Source organism: Elephas maximus, chromosome 10 (assembly GCF_024166365.1).
Source record: "Elephas maximus indicus isolate mEleMax1 chromosome 10, mEleMax1 primary haplotype, whole genome shotgun sequence".
In the NCBI taxonomy this organism is placed as follows: domain Eukaryota; kingdom Metazoa; phylum Chordata; class Mammalia; order Proboscidea; family Elephantidae; genus Elephas; species Elephas maximus.
In genome coordinates this window covers 86,219,682-86,244,421 of record NC_064828.1, presented here as the reverse complement: position 1 = coordinate 86,244,421, position 24,740 = coordinate 86,219,682, and the positions used below count along the sequence as shown (strand labels likewise).

At 38.3% G+C, this 24,740-nt stretch overlaps 1 protein-coding gene across 7 annotated transcripts in view; it reads left to right on the top strand.

The window, feature by feature from the left end:
• Positions 1–749: 749 nt before the first annotated feature.
• NUMB (NUMB endocytic adaptor protein) overlaps positions 750–24,740 on the top strand; it is a 190,858-nt gene continuing 166,867 nt past the window's right edge. For all 7 annotated transcript variants that reach the window (XM_049899408.1, XM_049899411.1, XM_049899413.1 and 4 more), the window contains exon 1: positions 750–833. The gene's annotated coding sequence lies outside the window, so the exon portion shown is untranslated. The remainder of the gene's footprint in view (positions 834–24,740) is intronic.

The window sequence follows — 24,740 nt, the reverse complement described above, 5'->3', positions numbered from 1 at the left end:
GAGCATCGCAAGGATAATATGTCGCTTGCTTAGTCCAAACTTGATGTTGGCTGCCTGGAGCGAGTTCGGAAGTTGGAGAACTCTCAACATGCCACTTCAATTTATTAGAGATATTTTTAATTGCAACTGAAGTGGACTGATTGCTGCTAAATGAACGGTTGCGCTTTTAGTGTGCAGACTCCTGGAAAGAACTTAAAGGAAATTGGGCGCACTGAGACCTTAAAGAAAAGAAAGGGAAATTTTTTTTTTTGTAATCTATATAGTGCCTTTCCCCCTCTGACGTGGGCGTTTTGTAATTACTACCCGTACAAGTAGCCTATTAGTGATAAGCTTGTGCTTAAATGAAGGAAGCTGGAGGACGGGAGGAGTTGACAGAGGGAACGCTACAACAAAGAGTTAACCCTTTCCCGGTAACCTTAGATGTGAGTATCTGCCCCTTCTTTGATTGCTACTGCGCAACCAAACTGTTCACAAGCTTGAACCAACCTTGGCTGTCACATCCTTTGCCAATTGACATAACAGGCACTTTCAAAAGCCTATCAAAACGTCGAACTGTGCAATCATCGCCCAATCACAACTAAAGTTTAGTCTAGGACTCTCCAGGTCCGGGCGGGGGCAAATACCGGGTCCCGGAAAAGGGGCGGCAAAGAAGCTGTGACGGGCGGGTTAGGTCAACCAATCAAAGGAGAGAGCTGCCGCTCCACTGACCAATGGGTAGGTGGGAAGTACGAAACGGGGTGGGACTGTTGTCATGGGGGAGGTGGTGGCGCTAGGTGGCTACTGGCGGCCGAGGTAGAGGCAGTGGCACTGGAGTTGGTCTGGAGCAGCGGCAGGTGAGTGCCGGTAACGCGGGCCTGAGCCCTGGCGGCTGTCGCAGGACGGAAACTGCGGCTTGGCGCTCCGGGGACGGAGACTAAAGGAAAGGGGCCTGGAGTGCGGGCCCGGTGGGGGCCGGGGCCAGGGCGGGGGCGGCGGCGGCGGCGGCGGCGGCTGCGGCTGCTGCTGCGGCGGCGGCGGCGAGTTCTCGCTGACTGGGCTGGTGGGAGAATGGCCCGGCTTCTGGCGGCGCAGTTCCGGCTGAGAAGGTAGGCTTGGGCCGGACCCAAGCAGGTCAGGCCGGGAAGTCCCTTGGGGCGTCCCAGTGGTCAGGTCTGGGGAGCTGACCAGCGGCCGGTGTGTGAGGGGTAGGTCCCTGGGAAGACGGGAGCGGCTGGGGTCTCTGATAGCTGAGAGGGGGTGACCGGTAACGACCTGGTTCGAGGGCGGGGTGACTCGGGAACACCTAGGACGGCTGTGTTGTGAGGGAGAAGAGGAAGCTCGGGAGCGGCCCGTGAGCGAGAGAGCTGGGGGCCGGGGAAATTGGGAGTGGCCCCGGTCGGAGGGAGAAGGGAGGTGGGAAGCTAACGTAGGGCGGCCGGGGGTCCCGGATGACAGGGAGCGGCCTGGGTCCGAGTGAGGACGTCTGAGGAAAGGCAGGGAGGGGGCTGGGAACCTTCCTGAGAAAAGCGGCTGTCTGAGGGAGAAGAGCTCCTGACAGATGAGGAGCGGCGGGTCTTCGGAGGGTCGGACCCGTGGAGACCTCGAACTGCTTTGGGGGGGAACTGGAGTGTCCTGCCCCCCACAGACTAGACTGGGAGCTCGGGGTCTGAGGATAATCGGGGATCCAGGAGAGAAACCTTAGAGCAGTGGCTGGGGTTTGAGACTGGGGTGAGGGTCCAGCAGGGGTGTGGAAGTTCCCTCGGATAGAAAGGAGTCAAGCAAAATGGGATGGGGTGGGGGCAGATAATTTCCCTGTAGGAAGGGAGTAGTAGATAAGGCGAGAAAGTTGCTCACCCAGAGAGTGGAAACTGGCAGAACAGCAGATAGGAAGCATTAACGGTGGGGGCCATGGATAGGTTGTAAGGTCTTCAGAAAGAAAAGAAACTTGAGCGTCATAATTCATACTAAGATGCTATCTAGGACCAGAGAAAAGGTCCTAAAAAAAAAAGCAAGGTTAAGTTACTTGCCTGTTTGATGAGAATGTTGTTACATGAGTTAATCATTGTAGAGCTTCTAGAATAGTGATTGGACATAGTAACTGATGTGCATGGGATTGTTAAATAGAAGACAAGGAAAACACCTGGGGTCTTTAATGTGGTGATTCTCAAACGTTACCTTGCATCAGAATCACCTGGAGTTGTTGAGATTGTTTCTGATTCCGTAGGTCTGGGGTGGGGCCTGAGAGTTTGTATTTATCTCAGGTGAGGCTTATGTTGGTCAGGGGACCACACTTAAAGAACCGCTGCTTTAATGAAAACAATAATAATGCAGCAACCTTAAGATACCTATCCACTCTGCTAAAGAGACAGGTAGAGGCAAATTGCAAAAAAAAAAAGCTCCTAAATGAAGGATACCCACTCTTAAGCTTGTTTTTCATGGTTTATTAGTAAGTTATAGATCAATTTAGTGAGCTAGAACCTGCATTGAAAATAAAATGAAATAGAACAGAATAGTGCATCGCACTTGGTCAATACCTGTGTGTACTAGGTTGCAAAGTGAAATGTATTTCTTGCAGTGAGAATACTCTGAAAACTGTTTTGAGCCATGTAGTGGCTGCAAAAGCAACCCTCCAGTAGGGCTATCTGGGAACTAGATTTATTATGATTTATTTTTCTCATTTTTGTGGTAATTCCTTCTGAGGTGGTGATATATAGATTCCATTAAATCTCTTTAGCTTCTGGTTTTTTTGGGGGGGCGGGGGGGGTGTCTGTCTGATCACATATTTTGTTGTACCTCTCCTGGCTGTAGAACTTTTTTGGATATTGAGAATCTTTGGCATGGAGACTTAAGGGAATTTGAAGCAGAGAAATTGAGTGGTGCTTCTCAGATGTAGTACGCTTTTGTTTCACTTGTGCCCACCTGTTCACCCTTTCTTTTTTTACCCCTGTCCTGTAAGACATTGTCTGTGAAAAGCCAAAGTATACAGTGATGTATTGTCAGTAAACATCTAATATTGAAAGGAACTGATTTGAGAGCATTACATGCGTAGAAAATAATCAAAAACCAATTAAGACATATTTGAAAAGAGAAAAGCAGGCAGAGTATTTCCTTTTTAGAGAATAAAAAGTATTTTTAAAGCTTTTCTTGGCCTTGCACTGATACAAAACAGACATTTTTAGGGGAACTAGGTATATTTTACTTATGTGTTATAGATTTCTAGGTTTTTGTGGAGAGAATAAGTTGTGATAATACTTGATAGCAAAATTCACCTGCAATAGAAGAGGCTTAACTACAGAATAGTTTATCAAACAGGAGCTTTTGTTTTGATGGTTTTCTCCCTTGAGAATGAACTGGACATGTTATATGTTGTGAATTTAATTTGTTTGAGGGAACTAAATGTAAACTATAATACTTTATTTAAGCTATATTAAGAATAAATACGTTTTGTGCTGTTCTTGGTTTGAATTTTCTTCTGAAAATGAGATGGTTTATATTTAGAAGGAGTTGATTTAGATGTGTTTTTGTGAATAGAAGAACAGAGATAGCAGTATTGAAAACTGAAGGAGATCCCTGCAGCTCTCTTTAAAATCTTTAATCTGGGGATTTATGTAACCCTTTCATTAATGTTTTATGAAATTGTGAAGAAACTATTGGTGTAGCTTTGCATGAGGATTTCAGATTAGTTTTTTTCCCTCAAAGATCATTTTTAGTTCTATTTCAGAGTTTTGTTTCTTTAAAGTTTTTATTTTTGTTTGGGAGGCTGCAAAACATATAATCATTGCATGTTTGAGATCAAAAGGTGAAGCAGTCTTTCCGCAAAACAAGTTTGCTATTTTTTTTTTTAATGATACAGGTTCCAAAGATTAAAGCTTTAGAATTCTTTGCATTGAGTTAAATGGAGTATCGTTACCACCAAAATTGTCATTTTTATGTTATTGTACAGTTGGCAGGCGCATTTGCGTATGGATCATTCACTTTTAGATCAACTGATGGAACAATGTAAAATCTTAATAACCGAGTATAGGAAAAATAAAGTTCTTTCTTTATAATTGTGAACATTGAGCAGTTTAATTACTTGCTTTTAATAAATGGACTTTATTCAGTTAACTCATTATTCATCCATAATTTAATCATACTTACTATGAGTAGCTTTGATTGCTCAACTCACTTCACGGTGAGATTTGTTAGTCTGTAATTGAATAAATGGTGATTTTTAAATCCCAAAGAAACCGTGTGCTCCTGACTATACAATTTAGTGAAACTCAATTTCATCTATCAAATGTGAAAAGGTAAATGATTTTAAAAAGCGGAAGTTCAATTAACACTAGTTAATTAAGTTTATTTTCTATTTCAGGGAAGTCTTGTCTTTTATAATAGTTTTTGATCTGCTTTCTCTGCTTCCTGCCCTCCAACTACCCATATAACAAATCCTAATGGAAATGTTGGTGCCTGAAAATCTGGTTCTGGAAAAATACAACACCCCTATGTCTGGTTTTTGCTGTGACAATTCCTTTATCAGAAACTATGCCTTGGTAACTTTATCACCTTAAAAAAAAAAAAAAAGCGTTTTAGTTAGCAGAGTACTAATGACAAGCTACATTTTATTTTCGATTTTCCAAAATCTATCTATTATGTTTAATAGATTTTGGTTTCTACAAATGGGTCTTGAATTCTGCTGAGTTCAGAGCTTTGATATGTTTTCTAGATAGGACTAGGGAGAAATGAAACAATGTGCTCCTTATTTATTATTTAAAAAAAAATTTGTCTTTTAATTTTGATTTTCTGATAAATCCATTATTTGCAAAGAAAATTTGTTTTAGTAATTATCATATTGGAAATTTCGTTATCAGAGGTAGAAACACCGTACAGCTTTAGGATATTTGCTCAGATGTGAGACACAGGTAATGATGAATAGAATGTCATTAAATACTAGGTACGATATTGCCGTATGTATTTTGGAGTATATAAAATATGTACTCGGAAATCTTGGGGCAAAAAGAAGATTGAAACTAAGAGAGAATGAAGAGTGTACTGACATGTGCTCAAGGAGGAGCCTGGAGGATCCGCAGGAGGTATGTCTAGGGGAGTGAGCAGTTCTTGGCAGTTTTCCTGGAATGACATGTGTAAAGGCGGATGATCCAATTTGCAACATTCTCCTGTGGACATATTCTTTGTTTTGTGTAGTTTCCACTGCTTGCTATAACTCTTCCTTTTTTTCTTCCACTCAAGAAAGCATGTCAGAATGCAGTGAGTAGGCTGAAAAGTGCTAGTCCTAAAGGATGAGCGCCTGGGTAAGACAATGTGGATTTTAGAAGGCTGACACTTGTCTCTACGTCTGGAGCTCTTAGGGATAGGTCTCCAGCAACTGCATCTAGGCCAGGCCTTCCCACTTGTCCTTTCCAATGGAGAATGGGATTAAGCAATAGGAAGAGACCCTCAGTTATCCTAAACGAATTAACGAAGGAGTTGGTATGTTAGTAATTAATGTTCAGTAACCTTTCCTTCTCTCCCTACCAAAACTCACTTTACCCCACTCGCTTGCCAGTATCTTAACATTCTTTTAGCCAGAGTTGAAGTCTTGAATTATCTGATTAAAAAAAAAAAAATTTTTTTTTTTTTTTGATTAGCGTAGTCTTAATTGTGGTAACTTATTTACATTAAGGTATATCGGTAATTAGGAAAATGATTATTATCAGATTTTTTCCAGTATAGCTAGGAAGAGGATTTGAAAGCTGCAGAACACTGCTTGGCTCCTGAACAAAGGCAAAGTCAGGAACACAGAAATCAGCTAAATTTATAATTTTTTTTAAGATTGACTTGGTTACCTTTGACCTTAGAAAAGTGAAAGTTAGTGATACTTTCTTCTGGTTAGCTGTGCACGTTCATATACCTCAGGTACATCTCAGTTGAATCATGTGGTGTTACTTTGCATGATTTATGAAGGTTTGTTTATTTTTTAATTTATTTCTGTTGTTGAGACTATACACAGCAGAACACCAACAATTTTTATTTGTACAACTCAGGGACATTGATTACATTCTTTGAGTTGTTCCTATTTAGTAACATGAACTCACTGCCTCTTAATACAAATTTCTTATCTAATCTTTCGAGTTGCTGTTGTCAGTTTAATCTCATAGGTAGATCTTATAAGAGGACAGTGCTCGAGGCAGACATTGTCTACTAAGTAAGCTATTGTTTGGTTTTAAGATGACTGGGTTTACTTATTTTTTTGAACATAACCGACTTTGTTATAAGGAATTTTAGCTTACAGTATTCTTTAATCAAGATAAACATTTTTTTTTTCAACCTAGACTCTCTGCAGCTATAGAATAGGCTGGTGACAGAAAAAAGCATATTTGCCACTGCTATATTATGAAGTTGGGAAAGGCATCATTTGTGTCAGGATGAAGAAGCACGATAGAATCAAAGAAACCCAAGTTTTTAAATTGTATGACCACGCTCTTGAATCCTGGCTCTATCACTTACTGGTTACTAATTGGGCAGTTTATTAAACCCGTCTTAGGAGCCCTGATGGTGCAACGGTTAAGCGCTCAGCTGGTAACCGTAAGGTTGGCAGTTCAAACTTACCCAGTGGATCCATGGGAGAAAAACCTGGCGATTTGCTGCTGTAAAGATAACAGCCTAGAAAACCCAATGAGGCAGTTCTACTCTCTCACATGGATTGCTCTGATTCGAAATCAACTGGACAGCGCACAATAACAAGCCTGATTTTTGTCATCCATAAAATGGAGCTTATTCTATCCTTACCAGAGTGATGGTGAGAATTAAAAGGGAAGCATTTTGTATAGTATAGTAGGCACTTAACAAGTGGTAATTGTTAATTAAGGAGCACTGGTGGTACAACAGTTGAGTGCTTGTTTGCTTACTGAAAGGTTAGTGGTTCAAACTCAGCCCAGCTGTTCTACAGAAGAAAAACCTGGCCATTTGCTTCCGAAAGGCCACAGCCTTAAAAACCCTATGGAGCAGCTTTACATACAAGGGGTTGCCATGAGTCAAAATGGACTTGAAGCAACCTCGAACACCACCACTAACAAATTAATTATTAATTATAACAATATTAGACTTCTCTTTCTATGATGGGCTAATGTTGCAGGTACTATGATTATAAACAAGGTGGCAGTTAGGAAAAACAGTTGACTTTAAAAATTTACATGTATTTTAAGCATTTCCTATCTTTGTTTTGTGATTGGTTTAGTTTGGCGGATTAAGCAGTAGGAAGAGACGCCCAGTTAACTAAAACATATTGCAAGTAAGGCTAAGATTTTATTCTGTGTGGTCCCAGGCTATGTCTCTATAGCATATTACCTGGTCTTCTAAATACGTGTCAGTTTTGTTAACTGGGGCGGGGGTGCTGTTACCTATATTACGAGGAAACAAAAATGCAAAGGACATGCCCAACTAAGGTAAGTTATCTTCACCTTGGTTAAAAGTACTTTTTCTGTCAGATTGAAATCTATTAGCCTCTTGTACCATATCTTTCCTAGATGGAATTTTTATGCTAGGAAAAAAACTAGTGATTATCGAATCTCTGAATGCTTAATGTTAAGTCCGTGATATTTGTAAAATAACAAGTTCGTGAATATTATTTCAGTTATGAAAGCAGTTGTACCATGATATTGTTCCATAATGTATCATTTTATAGCAGAATTACATAGTGCAAATGTGTTTTTTTTTTTTAATACACACACACACACCCCCAACCTGTTTTGGGGGATGTAATTCATCAGTGAGTAGATTAGAAATTGAACATTATAGATTTGATAATTTTAAATTAGTTCTTAATGCCAATTAGGACGAATCAGTTTGTCTTTCCCTACAGTTAATATATTCCTTAGATCAAAGAGTTCCAAACTCTTCCACAATTCAAGTAGAAGGAAGTTTTATTTTAGAAGGGAAGCTCCATATGTTCCTTAGTTAAGAATTTGGTCAAAAGTGGAAGAAAAAAAATCTTTCTCACTCTGTAGAAAGCTGTTAAAAGCTGTATTATCTCTTAAATTGTCTCTGATGAAAGCAGGTATGTAATTCCATCACATTCATGATCTCATGGGCTTTCTTTAAATCTTATCAATTAAAGTTTTATATCTGTATCAGTCAGATATAAGTCAGAAGTCCAGAAATCTTAAAGGGCTAAAATCCATTTCCTTGCCTTTTCCAGTTTGCGGAGACTGCTTCATTTCCTTAGCACATGGCCCCTTCATCCATTTTCACACCTCATCACCTCAACTGTTGCATTAGTTGTTGAATCTCCATTTTCTCACTCTGATCCTCGTGATTCCCTCTTATAAGAACCCTTGTGATTATATTGGGCCCACTTGAATAATCCAGGCTACTATCCCCATCTCAGGATTTTTAACTTAATCACATCTGCAAAGTCTCTTTACCATGTAAGGTGTAACATATTTACAGATTCTGGAGAATGAACATAATTTTTGAATGGTTAATTATTTATTTTTGAAAATTATTATCAGTAGTATAAAGGAATATATATTAAAAGAAAGGTAGTATAAAGTATTTAGGAAACCCTGGTGGCTTAGTGGTTAAGTGGTTAGTATAAAGGAGTGATATTTCCTGTCATAGCCAAGTCTGCCTTGCTTTTGGAAGGAATATGGCACCAAGTGATAAATCAAGAATATTGGCAAGAAATGGACACCATGTAGATGAGCATTTACATGACCGGTTATCATTTCTAAAAATGTTATTAACGTATGTTAAATACTGGTCCTAGCCTAATTTTAGTTACTAGAACACTTAAAGAAACCATGTTGTTGTTAGATGCTATTGAGTCAGTTTCGACCCATAGTGGCCCCGTGAATAACAGAACAAAACACTCCCTCATCCTGCGCCATCCTCATAATCGTTGCTGTGTTTGAGCCCATTGTCCCAGCCACTGTGTCAGTCCATCTTGTTGAAGGTCTTCTCTTTTTTTGCTGACCCTTTGCACAGAAACCATACAGTTTGATATTATATTGCTGAGGATTTTTTTTTTTTAAGCTATATAGTGATACTAGATTTAGTCTCTTCATAAAGTTGTAAAGTTTTGCAGTCAGGACTTTGTTTTAATTTTTTGAGGATATTTTCTGGTGTACATAAATGTTAACTGAGTGAATGATGGAGAGGCCCTGATTGGGAGCCGAGTTTATGACACCAGTTATGGAAAGTGGTATGTTCAAATGGACTCTGATTATGATTGAGTTCAAATCCAACTCTACTCCTTAGCCAAAGCAGATTACTTTTTTAGCTTTAGTTTTCTCATCTGCAAAATGAATTACTTTGAGGATCATATTAGATAATCTATATAAAGTGCTTAAAACTGCTGCTTCTTGTTGTTAGGTGCTGTCTTAGTCATCTAATGCTGCTATAACAAATACTACAAATACATGACTTTAAGAAAGAAAAATTTATTTTCTCACAGTCAAGTAGGCTAGAAGTCCAAATTTAGGGCGTCAGCTCCAGGGGAAGGCTTTCTCTCTGTTGGCTCTGGAAGAATGTCCTTGTCATCAGTCTTTCCCTGGACTAGGAGCTTCTCTGTGCAGGAACCCTGGATCCAAAGGATATGCTCTACTTTCGTCACTGCTTTCTTGGTGGTATGAGGTCCCCAACTCTCTGCTTGCTTCCCTTTCCTTGTATCTCTTGTAAGATAAAAGGTAGCGCAGGTCACATCCCAGGGGAACTCCCTTTACATTGTATCAGGGATGTGACCTGAGCAAGGGTGTTAGATCCCACCCTAATTCTCTTTAACCACAGGCAGAACCAAAAAACCAAACGCGTTGCCATCAGGTCAGTTCCAACTTAGCGACCCTATTGGACAGAGCAGAACTGCCCAGTAGGGTTTCTAAGGAGCGCCTGGTGGATTGGAACCGCCGACCTTTTGGTTAGCAGATGTAGCTCTTAACCACTACACCACCAGGGTTTCTACCACAGGCAGAGATTATGATTTATAACACATAGGAAAGTCACAAAATGGTGGACAACCACACAGTACTGGGAATAATGGTCTAACCAAGTTGACACATATTTTTGGAGGACACAATTCAATCCATGACAGGTGTTGTCGAGCCATTTCCGATTCATAGAGACCCTGCGCGCATCAGAACAAAACGCTGCCTGGCCCTGCACCATCCTCACGATCGTTTGTGTATTTGAGCCCATTGTTGCAGCAACTGTGTCAGTCCATCTTGTTGAGGGTCTTTCTCTTTTTCACTGACCCTCTACTTTACCAAGCATGATGTCCTTCTCCAGGGACTGATCCCTCCTGATAACATGTCCAAAGTGTGTGAGACAAAGTCTTGCCACCCTTGCTTCTAAGAACCATTCTGGCTGTACTTCTTCCAAAACAGATTTGTTTGTTCTTCTGGGGTCCATGGTATATTCAATATTCTTCTCCAGTGCCATAATTCAAAGGCATCAATTCTTCTTTGGTCTTCCTTATTCATCTTCCAGCTTTCACATGCATATAAGGCAGTTGAAAACACCATGGCTTGGGTTGGGTGCACCTTAGTCCTCAAAGTGATGTCTTTGCTTTTTAACACTTTTAAGAGGTCTTTTGCAGCAGATTGCCCAGTGCAACACGTCTTTTGATTTCTTGACTACTGCTTCCATGGGCGTTGATTGTGGATCTAAGTAAAATGAAATCCTTGACAACTTCAGTACTTCCTCAGTTCATCATGATGTTGCTTATTGGTCCAAACACAGTGCTTAGCTCATAGTAAATGCTCAGTAAATGTTAGCTGCTATTGCAAGGATCCAGGATTTTTAATGAAGTAGGTAGGAAGTAAAAGCTTTTTCTATGGTTTTTGCATGCTTGTTTATTAAGTCGTACTATGAAATTTAAACTTCATTTAGACACGAAAAGGAGTCTTGAATTCTTCTTAGCCCTGTTGTCTTATTTTTAGTCCCATTGGTTTATGGAACAACTCAAATCTTTATTTTAATTCAACTATATTTTGTCTTTAAATCACAGTAAATTCTTAATTACCAGCACTCAGGTTATCGGTGTTATAACTAAGCTTTATATTCTTTTGCATTGTGAAGTGTAGCTATGGAACAGATAATTTTGTTTGTTAGACTTGATTTCTATTTTATTTAAGCTAATGTTTATGTATTGATTATTCCTTGACATTGAATATCCTTATGAGCAGTTCTCAATCTGTTGGTTAGAGATCTTTGGGTTGGGGGTATATGTTTTTTGCACAGTTAAGTTAGTTTGCTGTTGTTAGTGCCATTGTGTCTATTTCGACTCATAGTGACTCTATGTGGCAGAGTAGAACTGCCCCATAATCTGTAATCTAGGCTGTAATCTTCAGGAGTACAGAGCTCCAGTTTTTTCTTCCACAAAGCTGCTGGGTGGGTAAGAACCGCCAACCTTTCATTTAGCAGCTGAGCATTTAACTGTTATGCCACCAGGTCTTTGAATTCATCTGCTCATCAAATATTATCTGTAGAATAATACATTCTCTGTGTGTGTGTATATATATATACATATATATATGCTAATTCTTCAAATAAATGTTGAGATGAATTAAAAGATCTTCATTTAAAAGCCTAGAATGAATTCATAGTAGCTTTTTGTTCTTTTGACTGTTTGCTCCATCAATGGATGCTGAAAATTCAGCCGTTAACATGTAAGGGTCAGTTAAATGTTTTGGCTTTTTAAAAGTTGTCACACTTAAAAGCTCTGAGCATATATTTTTTTTCTTCCCAAACATATCATTTCATACTGGTATATTTTTGTTCCCCTAACATGGCATGTACATTTTTTTTTTTTGGGGGGGGGGCTTTATTCAGGTATAATTCACATACACTTAAACTGTACCTGTTTAAGGTGTAGTTTTTATTTGTGTTTACACCACAACTGGAGTCTTTGGATGGTGAAAATGGTTAATGTGCTCAGCTGCTAACTGAAAGGTTGGAGGTTCTACTTCCAAAAAACTAGTCATTGAAAATTCCTGTGGAGCATAGTTCAACTCTGGACACATGGGGTCATCATGAGTTATAATTGACTCGACCTCAACTGGTACTGGTTACACGAGTAAGGTAAGGAACATACTCATCACTCCAAAGTTTTCCTCATGCCCCTTTATAATTCATCCCAATCTTTCCAGCGTTTAGTTCCCAGGCAACCACTGATCCGCTTTCTGTCCTGATAGATGAGTTTGCATTTTCTAGAATTTTATGTAAATGAAATCACATGGTATGTATGTTTTTTTGTTGTTGTTGTTCTGATTTCTTTTACCTTGTATAATTAATTTGAGATTTATCCAAGTTGTTGTGTGTATCAAGAATTCATTCCTTTTTATTGCTGAGTAGTATTCCACTGTCTGAATATATCACAGTTTTCTTACCTAGTCACTCGTTGATGGACATATAGATTGTTTTAATTTTCGGCTATTCAAAATAAAGCTGCTGTATGTTTTTGTAGGGACATAGGTTTCATTTCTTTTGGGTATATGCCTAGTAGGATCCTTTTTTTTTTTTATGGTAACTTTATGTTTAACTCTTTGAGGAACTGCCGGACTGTTTTTCAAAGTGGCTGTACCATTTTACACTCCTACTAGCAGTGTATAAGGGTTCCAGTTTCTCTGCATCCTTACCAACACTTATTATCTTTTTTGATTATAGCCATTTCAGTGTGGTTTTGATTTATATTTTTCTGATGGCTAATGATGTTGAGCATTTTTTCATGTGCTTATTGGCTATTCGTATATCTTCTTTGGAGAAATTCCTATTAAATACTTTGCCCTTTTAAAAATTGGGTTGTCTTTATTATTGAGGTATAAGGTTTTTTTTAAGATATTCTAGATACATGTCCGTTGTCAGATACATGATTTGCAAATATTTTCTCCCATTCACTGGGTTGTCTTTTCCCTTTCTTGATGGTGTCTTTTGAAGCACAAAAGTTTTTAATTTTGATGAGGTCTAACTTATCTGTTTTTGCTTCGGTGTCATATCTCAGAAACTGTTGCCTAATCCATGTCCAAAAGATTTACTCCTATGTTTTCTTCGAAGAGTTTTATAGTTTTATCTCTTATATTTAGGTCTATGATCCATTTTAAATCAATTTTTGTGTTATTGTATGAGGAAAGGGTCCAACCTCACTCTTCTGCATAGGGATATTCAGTTGTCCTAGCACCATTTGAGGTCATTACTTTCTGGTTTTTGGTTTTTTACAAAATCTTAATAAATTTTTCTGCTTCGTTACTAAATCAGCTAGCTGTTTGTTGGCCTTCTGATCTGCTGTGGCACTGATGGAAGCACTTCAGAGTTGTGATAATGTGTTATAAATGAGCCCATTGCTTTAAATATATGGGTTGTAAAATTTTTCCCTTCTATTTATAATTGAACAGTAAGTGAAGTGCATCTGCCATTTCTCTGCTAATTGGGCAGCCTTATGTCTGTAGTTCTGCAGAAGCATTGGTGCTGGGCCACTTAATGGAAATCAAGTTCAAGCTTTTAAACATGTGACTGAAAAGAAGAAAAGTTGCTATATTATTCTTTCTCTCTGTTTTCAACTCATCTACCCTTTTTATTGAAGGAGCTCTGGTGGCGCAGTGGTTAAAACATTTGGCTGTTAACTGAAAGGTCAGTGGTTTGAACCCATCAGCCGCTCCGCAGGAGAAAGATGTGGCAGTCTGTTTCCAAAAAGATCACAGCCTTGGAAACTCTATGGGGCAATTCTACTCCTGTAGAATCACTGTCACTGAGTTGGAATCGACCTGATGGGAACAGGTTTTTGGGTTTTTACCCTTTCATCCTAAGAGGACTCTTCTTTTGGATTATTACACATAGCTTTTAGTTCAGAAGAAGATCAAATACTAAGTTTTTATTGTTTAAGTTGGAAATTCAATGGAATATTCTATAGTAATGATTAAAAACATTATAGAGAAAAATTATAAGAACTTTTATGAGCCTTGATAAATTTAAAATCCAGAATTAATATCAAAGTTTTCTTTTCCATGTAACCTTAGTTGAAAGTCAGAAACTATATAGTATTTACCCTTTCATTTTAAAAATAATAAAAATGTAGTTGTTTTATAGCTTGTGGAATTTAGTATTTCGAGAGAAACATTTGTTTATACAACAATGTTTTACTCTAAGTTGGGCTTTTAACTTTTTCCTGTGTTTTAAGTGGACATTATTCTCTTTTGGAAATCTTAAGATCAAAGGAAAAGAATGCATTTTTTTAACAAAGTATTTGAATTTTATGCATCTCTTCTCTATTTGTAAAGTTCTGTAGAATACGATGCCACTACACTGCCAAGTAAGAACTAAAATTTCCTGGGAAATCAGGTTGCTGGCTTGACTTCTTGCTGTGCCTTTCCCTTCTTCCTTTGTTGCTTTATAAAAGAGCTAAGCTCACTCCTGTGAAAAATCACTAAATCATCTAATCATTTTCTCTAGCTCGAATTAACATATTTGTGTTACACGGAATTCTGTAAAAACTTTCTTGATTATAGATTTGTGAGCATATGCTAAAGGACTTTGACTTCATTAGATAAGTTGATTCTCAGTATCTGAAATAATACCAATGGTGTGTTTCTTTTTTCTTATTCTTTTGGTCTCTTTTTTTCCCCTTCCAGTAAACCTAGTTAGTGAGTGATATCACTATTTTTTTTTTTTTTAAATTTTTATCGTGCTTTAAGTGCAAGTGGCCAGTTAGCGCATCTGGTTAGAGCATGGTGCTAATAACACCAAGGTCACGGGTTCGATCCCTGTACGGGCCAGGGGAGACAAGTTCATTTGGAAACCCTGGTGACATAGTCGTTAAGTGCTACAGCTGCGAACCAAAGGGTTGGCAATTTGAGTCCACCAGGCGCTCCTTGGAAACTCTATGGAGCAGTTCTACTTTGTCCTGTAGGGTCGCTATGAGTTGGAATCGATTCGACGGCACTGGGTTTTAAGTGAAAGTTTACAAATCAAGTCAGTCTCTCATACAAAAATTTATATACACCTTGCTATACACTCCCCCCTAATGAGACAGCATACTCCTTCCCTCCACTCTGTCTTTTCATGTCCATTCTGCCAGCTTCTGACCCCCTCTGCCCTCTCATCTCCCCTCCAGATGGGAGATGCCAACATAGTCTTATGTGTCTACTTGATCCAAGAAGCTAATTCTTCACCAGCATCATTTTCTATCCTATTGTCCAGTCTAATCCCCGTCTGAAGAGTTGGATTTGGAAATGGTTCCTGTCTTGGGCTAACAGAAGGTCTATGGACCATGACCCTTGGGGCCTTCTCGTCTCAGTGAGACTATTAAGTCTGGTCTTCTTACGAGAATTTGGGGTCTTCATCCCACTGCTCTCCTGCTCCCTCAGGGGCTCTCTGTTGTGTTCCTTGTCAGGGAAGTCATTGGTTATAGCCAGGCACCATCTAGCTCTTCTGGTCTCAGGCTGATGTAGTCTCTGGTGTATGTGGTCCCTTCTGTCTTTTGGGTACATAATTACCTTGTGTCTTTGGTGCCCTTTGTCTTCCTTTGTTCCAGGTGGGTTGAGACCCATTGATGCATCTTAGATGGCCACTTGCTAGCGTTTAAGACCCCAGACGCCACTCTCCAAAGTGGGATGCAGAATGTTTTCTTATTAGATTATGCCAATTGACTTAGGTGTCCCCTGAGACCATTGTCCCCAAACCCCCGCCCCTGCTACCCCAGCCTTAGAAGCATTCAGTTTATTCAGGAAACTTCTTTCCTTTTGGTTTAGTCCAGTTGTGCTGATGTCTCCTGTATTGTGTGTTGTCTTTCCCTTCATCTGAAGTAGTTCTTACCTATTATCTAATTAGTGAATACCCCTCTCCCTCCCTTCTTCCCCCCCTCGTAACCATCAAAGAATATATTCTTCACTGTTTAAACTACTCTCAAGTTCTTATAATAGTGGTCTTAGACAATGTTCTTCCTTTTGCAGCTGACTAATTTCACTTAGCATAATGCCTTCCAGATTCCTCCATGTTATGAAATGGTTCACAGATTCATCACTGTTCTTTATCGATGCCTAGTATTCCACTGTGTGAATATACCGTAATTTATTTATCCATTCATTCGTTGATGGACACCTTGGTTGCTTCCAGCTTTTTGCTATTGTAAACAGTGCTGCAGTGAACATGGGTGTGCATATATCTGTTGGTGTAAAGGCTCTTATTTCTCTAGGATATATTCCAAGGAGTGAGATTGCTGGATTGTATGGTAGTTCTATTTCTAGCTTTTTAAGGAAGCGCCAAATCAATTTCCAAAGTGGTTATACCATTTTACATTCCCACCAGCAGTGTATAAGTGTTCCAGTCTCTCTACAACCTCTCTAGCATTTATTATTTTGTGTTTTTTGGATTAATGTGAGCCTTGCTGGAGTGAGATGAAATCTCATTGTAGTTTTGATTTGCATTTCTCTAATGGCTAATGATCATGAGGATTTCCTCATGTATCTGTTAGCTACCTGAATATCTTCTTTAGTGAGTGCCTGTTCTTGTCTTTTGCCCATTTTTTAATTGGGTTGTCTTTTTGTTGTTGAGTTTTTACAGTATCATGTAGATTTTAGAGATCAGGTGCCGATTGGAAATGTCATAGCTAAAAACTTTTTCCCAGTCTGTAGGTAATCTACTCTTTTGGTGAAGTCTTTGGATGATAATCGGTGTTTGACTTTTAGGAGCTCCCAGTTATCTAGTTTGTCTTCTGCATTGTTGGTAATGTTTTGTATACTGTTTATGCCATGTGTTAGGGCTCCTAACATTGTCCTTATTTTTTCTTCCGTAATCTTTATCATTTTAGATTTTATATTTAGGTCTTTGATCCATTTTGAGTTAGTTTTTGAGCATGGCGTGAGGTATGGGTCTTGTCTCATTTTTTGGCAGACGGATATCCAGTTATGCCAGTGCCGTTTGTTAAAAAGACTGTCTTTTCCCCATTTAATTGATTTGGGGCCTTTGTCAAATATCACCTGCTCATATGTGGATGGATTTATGCCTGGATTCTCAATTCTGTTCCACTGGTCTACGAATCTGTTGTTGTACCAGTACCAGGCTGTTTTAACTACTGTTGCTGTATGATAGGTTCTAAAATCAGGTAGAGTGAGGCCTCCCACTTTGTTCTTTTTCAGTAATGCTTTACTTATCTGGGGCCTCTTTCCCTTCCATAAGAAGTTGGTGATTTGTTTCTCCATCTCATTAAAAAATGTCATTGGAATTTGAATTGGAAATGCATCATATCTATAGATGGCTTTTGGTAGAATGGATGTTTTTACTGTGTTAAGTCTTCCTATCCATGAGCAAGGTATGTTTTTCCACTTACGCAGGCCTCTTTTGGTTTCTTGCAGAAGCGATTTGTAGCTTTCTTTGTATAAGTCTTTTACATCTCTGGTAAGATTTATTCCCAAGTATTTTATCTTCTTGGGGGCTACTGTAAATGATATTGATTTGGTGATTTCCTCTTCGATGTCCTTTTTGTTGGTGTAGATGAATCTTACTGATTTTTATATGTTTATCTTGTATCCTGATTACTGAACTCTTCTATTAGTTTCAGTGGTTTTCCTGAGGATTTGTTAGGGTTTTCTGTATATAAGATCATGTCATCTGCAAATAGAGATACTTTTACTTCTTCCTTGCTTATCTGGATGCCCTTTATTTCTTTATCTAGCCTAATATCTCTGGCTAGGACCTCCAGCCCAGTGTTGAATAAGAGTGGTGATAAAGGGCATCTGTGTCTGGTTCCTGATCTCAAAGGGAATGCCTTCAGACTCTCTCCGTTTAGGGTGATGTTGGCTATTGGCTTTGTATAAATGCTCTTTATTATGTTGAGGAATTTTCCTTCTGTTCCTATTTTGCTGAGAGGTTTTATCATGAATGGGTGTTGAACTTTGTCAAATGCCTTTTCTGCATCAATTGATAAAATCATGTGATGCTTATCTTTTGTTTTATTTATATGATGGATTACATTAATTGTTTTTCTGATGTTGAACCATCCCTGCATACCTCATATGAATTCCACTTGGTCATGGTGAATTATATTTTTGATATGTTGTTGAATTCTATTGGCTAGAATTTTGTTGAGGATTTTTGCATCTAAGTTCATGAGGGATATGGGTCTGTAATCTTTTTTTGTGGTGTCTTTACCTGCTTTTGGTATCAGGGATATGCTGGCTTCATAAAATAAGTTTGGAAGTATTCCGTCCTTTTCTATGCTCTGAAATAGCTTTAGTAGTAGTGGTGTTAACTCTTCTATAAAAGTTTGGTAAAAGTGCAGTGAAGCTCTCCGGGCCAGGGTTTTTTTTTTGTTGGGAGTTTTTTTTTTTTTTTTTTTAATTTTTATTGTGCTTTAAGTGCAAGTTTACAAATCAAGTCAGTCTATCACATAGAAACTTATATACACTTTACTACATACTCTCATTTACTCTCCCCCAATGAATCAGCCCGCTCCCTCCTTCCAGTCTCTCTTTTCGTGACCGTTTTGCCAGTTTCTAACCCCCTCTACCCTCCCATCCCCCCTCCAGACAGGAGTTGCCAACATAGTCTCAAGTGTCCACCTGATGCAGGTAGCTCACTCCTCATCAGCATGTCTCTCAAACCCATTGTCCAGTCCAATCCATGTCTGATGAGTTGGCTTTGGGAATGGTTCCTGTCCTGGGCCAACAGAAGGTTTGGGGACTGTGACCGCCAGGATTCTTCTAGTCTTAGACCATTAAGTCTGATCTTGTTATGAGAATTTGGAGTCTGCATCCCACTGTTCTGCTTGTTGTGAGTTTTTTGATTACCTTTTAAATCTGTTCTTTTGTTATGGATCTATTTAGTTGTTCTAGCTCTGTTTGTGTTAGTTTAGGTGGGCAGTGTGTTTCTGGGAATTCATCCATTTCTTCTAGATTTTCAAATTTGTTAGAGTACAATTTTTCATAGTAATCTGATGTGATTCTTTTGATTTCAGTTGAGTCTGTTGTAATATCATCCATCTCATTTCTTATTCGGGTTATTTGCTTCCTCTCTTGTTTTTCAAAATTTGTCAGTTTGGCCAGGGGTTTATCAATTTTGTTGATTTTTTCAAAGAACCAGCTTTTATTCTTGTTAATTCTTTGAATTGTTTTTCTGTTTTCTGTTTCATTTAGTTCTGCCCTAATTTTTATTATTTGGTTTCTTCTGGTGCCTAAGAATTTTTTGTTTGTTTGTTTCTCTCCTTCTATTTTTTCAAGTTGTAGGGATAATTCTTTGGGTTTGGCCCTTCTTTTTGTATGTGTGCATTTATTGATTTAAATTGACCTCTGAGCAATGCTTTTGCTGTGTCCCAAAGGTTCTGATAGGAAGTGTTTTCATTCTCATTGGATTCTATGAATTTCTTTATTCCATCCTTAATGTCTCCTATAACCCAGTCTTTTTTGAGCAGGGTATCGTTCAGCTTTCAAGTGTTTGATTTCTTTTCCTTGCTTTTTCTGTTATTGATTTCTACTTTTATGGCCTTATGGTCAGAGAAGATGCCTTGTAATATTTCAATGTTTTAGATTCTGCTAAGGCTTGATTTATGACCTAATATGTTGTCTACTCTAGAGAATGTTCCATGTGCGCTAGAAAAGAAGGTATACTTGACTTCTTTTAGGTGGAGTGTTCTGTATATGTCTACGAGGTCAAGTTGGCTGATTGTGGCATTTAGATCTTCCATGTCTTTATTGAGCTTCTTTCTGGATGTCCTGTCCTTCATCGAAAGTGGAGTTTTGAAGTCTCCTGCTATAATTGTAGAGCTGTCTATTTCACTTTTCAGTGCTGATAGAGATTGTTTTATGTAACTTGCAGCCCTGTCAGTGGGTACATAAATATTTAATATGGTTATATTCTCCTGGTATATTGTCCCTTTAATCATTATATAGTGTCCTTCCTTATCCTTTGTGTTAGATTTAACTTTAACGTCTGTTTTGTCAGAAATTAATATTGTCACTCCTGCTCTTTTTTGATTGTTGTTTGCTTGATATATTTTTTTTCCATCCTTTGAGTTTTTGTTTGTGTCTCTAAGTCTAAGGTGTGTCTCTTGTAGGCAGCATATAGACGGATCGTGTTTTTTAATCCATTCTGCCACTCTTTGTATCTTTATTGGTGCATTTAGTCCATTTACATTCAGCGTAATTATGGATAGGTATGAATTTAGTGCTGTTCTTTTTTGTGTGTTGTTGATAGTTTCTTTTTCCCACTTAATTTTTTGTGCTGAGTAGTTTATATATTGTTTTCCTCTTATTCATTGTTGTTGTTTTTGTTTCTGCTGAGTCTGTCTTTTTCTTGTATTTTATTTTGATGTGTACAATAGTTTGTCTCCTTTATGGTTACCTTAGTATATACCCCTATTTTGTAAATTTAAACCTAGCTTTTATTTGTTTGTATTGCTTTGTGTTCCTCTCTGTATGAAAGATCTATGACTAGATTTCTTGTGATTTCTTAGTCCCTCTTTATTGTTTTAATGTTGTCTTCTTTTACATAATAACATTGGTGTTTCCCTGTTTTGAACATTTTTTAATCTTGATTTATTTTTGTGATTTCCCTGTCTGAGTTGACCTCTGATTTCTCTGTCCAGTGTTCTAGTCTTGGGTTGATACCTGACATTATTGATTTTCTAACCAAAGAACTCCCTTTAGTATTTCTTGTAATTTTGATTTGTTTTTACGAATTCCCTAAACTTCTGTTTATCTGGACATGTCCTAATTTCACCTTCATATTTGAGAGGCAGTTTTACTGGGTATATGATTCTTGGCTGGCAGTTTTTTCCCTTCAGTACTTTGTATAAGTCATCCCATTGCCTTCTTGCCTGCATGGTTTCTGCCAAGTAGTCCGAGCTTATTCTTATTGACTCTCCTTTGTAGGTGATTTTTCATTTATCCCTAGGTGTTGTTAAAATTCTCTCTTTATCTTTGGTTTTGGCAAGATTGATTATAATATATCTTGATGACTTTCTTTTGAAATCTATCTTATGTGGAGTTCGGCGAGTATCTTACATGGGTATCTTCTCATCTTTCACGATATCAGGGAAGTTTTCTGCCAACAAATGTCAACCATTCTCTCTGTATTTTCTGTTATCTGTCTCTGTTCTGGTACTTCAGTCATTCGTAGGTTATTTCTCTTGATAGAGTCCCACATGATTCTTAAGTTTTCTTCATTTTTTAAAATTCTTTTTATCTGGTTTTTCTTCAGATATATTGGTGCCAAGTGCTGTATCTTCAAGTTCACCAATTCTGCCTTCCACATGCTCGATTTACTCCTCTTTCTATTGAGTTGTCTAATTCTGTAATTTTATTGTTAATCTTCTGAATTTCTGATTGCTGTCTCTCTATGGATTCTTGCAGCTTATTAAATTTTTCATTATGTTCATGGATAAGCTTTTTAATTTCTTCAACTACTTTATCTGTATATTCCTTGGCTTGTTCTGTGTATTGCCTGATCTCCTTCCTAATTTTGTTCCTGATGTCTTGAAGAGTTCTGTATATTAATCTTTTGAATTCTGCGTCTGGTAATTCCAGGAAGGAAATTTCATCCAGAAGACTCTTTGATTCTTTGTTTTGAGACCTTGTTGAGGCGATCATGGTCTTTTTCTTTACGTGACTTGATATTGACTGTTGTTTCTGAGCCATCTATAAGTTATTGTATTAGTTTATTTTATGGTTGCTTACTATATCCTAGCTTTTTGCTTTCTTTTGTTTTGATATGCCCAAATAGGTCGCTTGAGTGAGCTAGCTTGATTATTTTCACCTTTGAAGCTCTGATGTCCTGTCACCAGATGGCTAGTGCTGTTGTCAGGTATATCAGTCTAGTAGTCTGTTCACTTTTCTTGTATGAATTCAGCTCAGGTGCCCAGGTAGCTGATCAGCAAGTGTGTGGTACATGCCCTGTCCTACAGTCTTAAGAGGGGCAGGGATGTTTGGTGTAGGTAGTGGTATCTGGCTGTAGCAAGGGGTCACACTCTGAACAAGGCAGGGGGCTGAGAACCGTCCCTCAAGTGTCTCTGAGGAAAGCGTGTCCCTCTTCCCTAGAGCGTACAGGTGGGTAGGTTCTGCAGACAGACCATGGGAAACCACTGTTTTTGGTTGTAAGGACTGGGAGGTACCAGTTATCCTTGGACCCTTGTTGTGGGTGGGTGTGTGACCCGAGTGGAGCCACCAGTCCTTAGGCCTCTGATGTGGGTAGGTGAGGACCCTGTTTAATAGGCAAAGCAGTTTCAAACACCAAACACCCACCTCTCTGCTGCATAGCTGAAACAGTTGTAACCTGCCAACAAGGGCCTATTCTCCTGAAATAGGCCTACATAGGTCCATGCAGTGGGGAAAGGTGTTCAAAGTCCGTGGACCGTTTATGCTTGGACAGGAGCCGCTTCTATCCTGAGCTCCCCAGGTTAGTTGAGCTGGCGAATTATCTTTTCCCCTGATTGTGAATTTATTCCTTCTCCAAGGATGGGAGAATGGCTCCAGGTGCTCAACAGGGCCTGTCTCAGGCCCAGGGAAATCAGCAGCCACTGAAGCCAGCTAGGGGGTGGGTGGTGTGGTAAAATATACACAAGTACTTAGCTTTTGCGAAGAGCGCCAGAGCACCGTTCTTCTCTGGTTCTGGAGGTGTGAGTAGGTTGCACAGCTGGCTGCTTCTCCCTGTGGCAACTGCAGCGAACACTACTACCAGCATGCCACAGCTGCTCCTGGAAATGGTGCCTGAGGGATCCCAGTGATTCAGGTCCGGCAACTTCTCTCTGCTTCTGAACCGCCTCTCTCTCCCCGTCGCTCAGTCCGTTTTCTAACTTTGCCTTGGATGTTCAGGGCTCCTAGGTTGTCATAAATATAATCATTTCACTTGTGTTTTTGGGTCTTTGTTTTAAGAGGGATCACCAGAAGCATCTGGCTATTCTGCCCTGCCTCTCCAGGTGTCATCACTGTGTTTTTAAAATGAAGCCCAGGTACTTGTAAAATATAGTTTCTACAGTGTTGATCCCTGATTCTTCTTTTTTAAAATGACATTAACATTTACTGTCACTTTGTAGTTTTTCTTCATGCATATTTTTTTACTACACACGTAATTTTGGAACCTGCCTTTTTTTTTTTAACATATCATATAGTATGTATTTTCATGTCATTAATATTATTTGAAAATACATTTTAAATGGCTGAAGAATACTCCATTAATAGATTTATGGAACCATTTTCCATAGTGTTCACATTTAGATTGTTTATAAATTTCCATCATAAATAAAGCTTCAGTGAATACTGGCAAACACAAATTTTTGTCCACATTTCTGTATTCTTAAGATAGAGTCTTATAAATGGAATTATCAAACAAAGCTGTATCAACCTTTCTAGGGCTCTCCAGAGCAAAGCTTGAGTGCAGAGCATTGGACAAATGTTTTGTAGTAAGGTTGTATCAATTTACATTCCTATTAACTATCTATGAGATTGAGATACACATCTTTGCCAGCAGTCTTATTAAGAAAATTTGCTAATTTGATGGGAAAAAATAGTGACTTTTTTCTGAAACTTGTGTTTATTTATTAGTGGAACATTTTAAATATGATTATTAACCATTGGTATTTTCTTCAAGTAAAGTTACTTGTTCCTATTTGTCCATTTTTATTTTTGTGACCCCTCATTCTTAAATGGAATTGAGGGATGGGTAATATTCAAATCTGTAATTTAGATTAGCAGTGAATTGTTTCTGCCTTTTTCAAGTTAACCCCATCCTCTGTTCCCCTAAGCACTTTCTGATTTTGTCTGTTCTTGAATTTCATATACATGTAATTATATGTGTCAGTAATTCGTTGTTACCAAGTAGTATTCCTTTTTTGTTGCATACATTCATTATTTTATTGAGGAAATCATAATGAATAGAAAATTACAGCAATAGTGTGCCCTTTTAATTACAATGCTGTTAAAGCAAGCTCTAAACCACAGTTTATTAAGTATTCAGTTTACATCAAGCTAAAGTTGTATTTCCCTAAGACACTGTTTCCATCACAGTAGTCATTTTAAGTCAGTCTTCTTTTTACACATGAGTAGTTTCTGGGAAGAACACTTTATTCAGGATGAAAATTCGTCAAGCATGCGTAATAAAAAAATTATATGTGCAGATACATACAAGAGTTTCTATAGGAGTATCACTTAAAAAATAAAGCCCTGGGATTTATTTGCTTCTTAAAAGCTCCAGCATAAAAAGCCTTCAAAGGTTTATATTGTGACAAGAAAATGAAAACTCAAGTGATTTACTAAACAAAAAATAAGGTTATTTTCAGAATCAAAATTATCTTTAACCAGGTATTGTTAAAATGCATTTTAAAATAAGACAGTATTTGAAGAAAATGAAAATAAGACATCTCATCAAATAGTAAATTCTGTATCATTATTGCAGAGAACAGATAATTTCCTAGATGTTGTAGCACTGCATTTTATGAATATACCACACCTTGGTTATTTCCAATTTTTGGCTATTATGAATAAGGCTAATATGAGCATCCCTGTACATATCTTTTTGTGAACATAGGTTTCATTTCTCTTGAGTAGATAATTGGGAGTGGAGTTGTTGGGTTATGGGGTACTTATATGTTTAAATTTATAAGAAACTGTCAAATAAGTGGTTCTTCAAAGTGGTTACACCATTTTATACTCCACCAGCAGTGTATGAAATTCCATTCGCTTCCATCCTTGTCATCACTTGGATTGTTAGTGTCTTTGATTTTAGCCATCCTGGCAATGAAATAGTATCTTAGGATTTTTTTTTTTTTAATTGTAATTTAGATGAAGGTTTACAGAACGAACTACCTT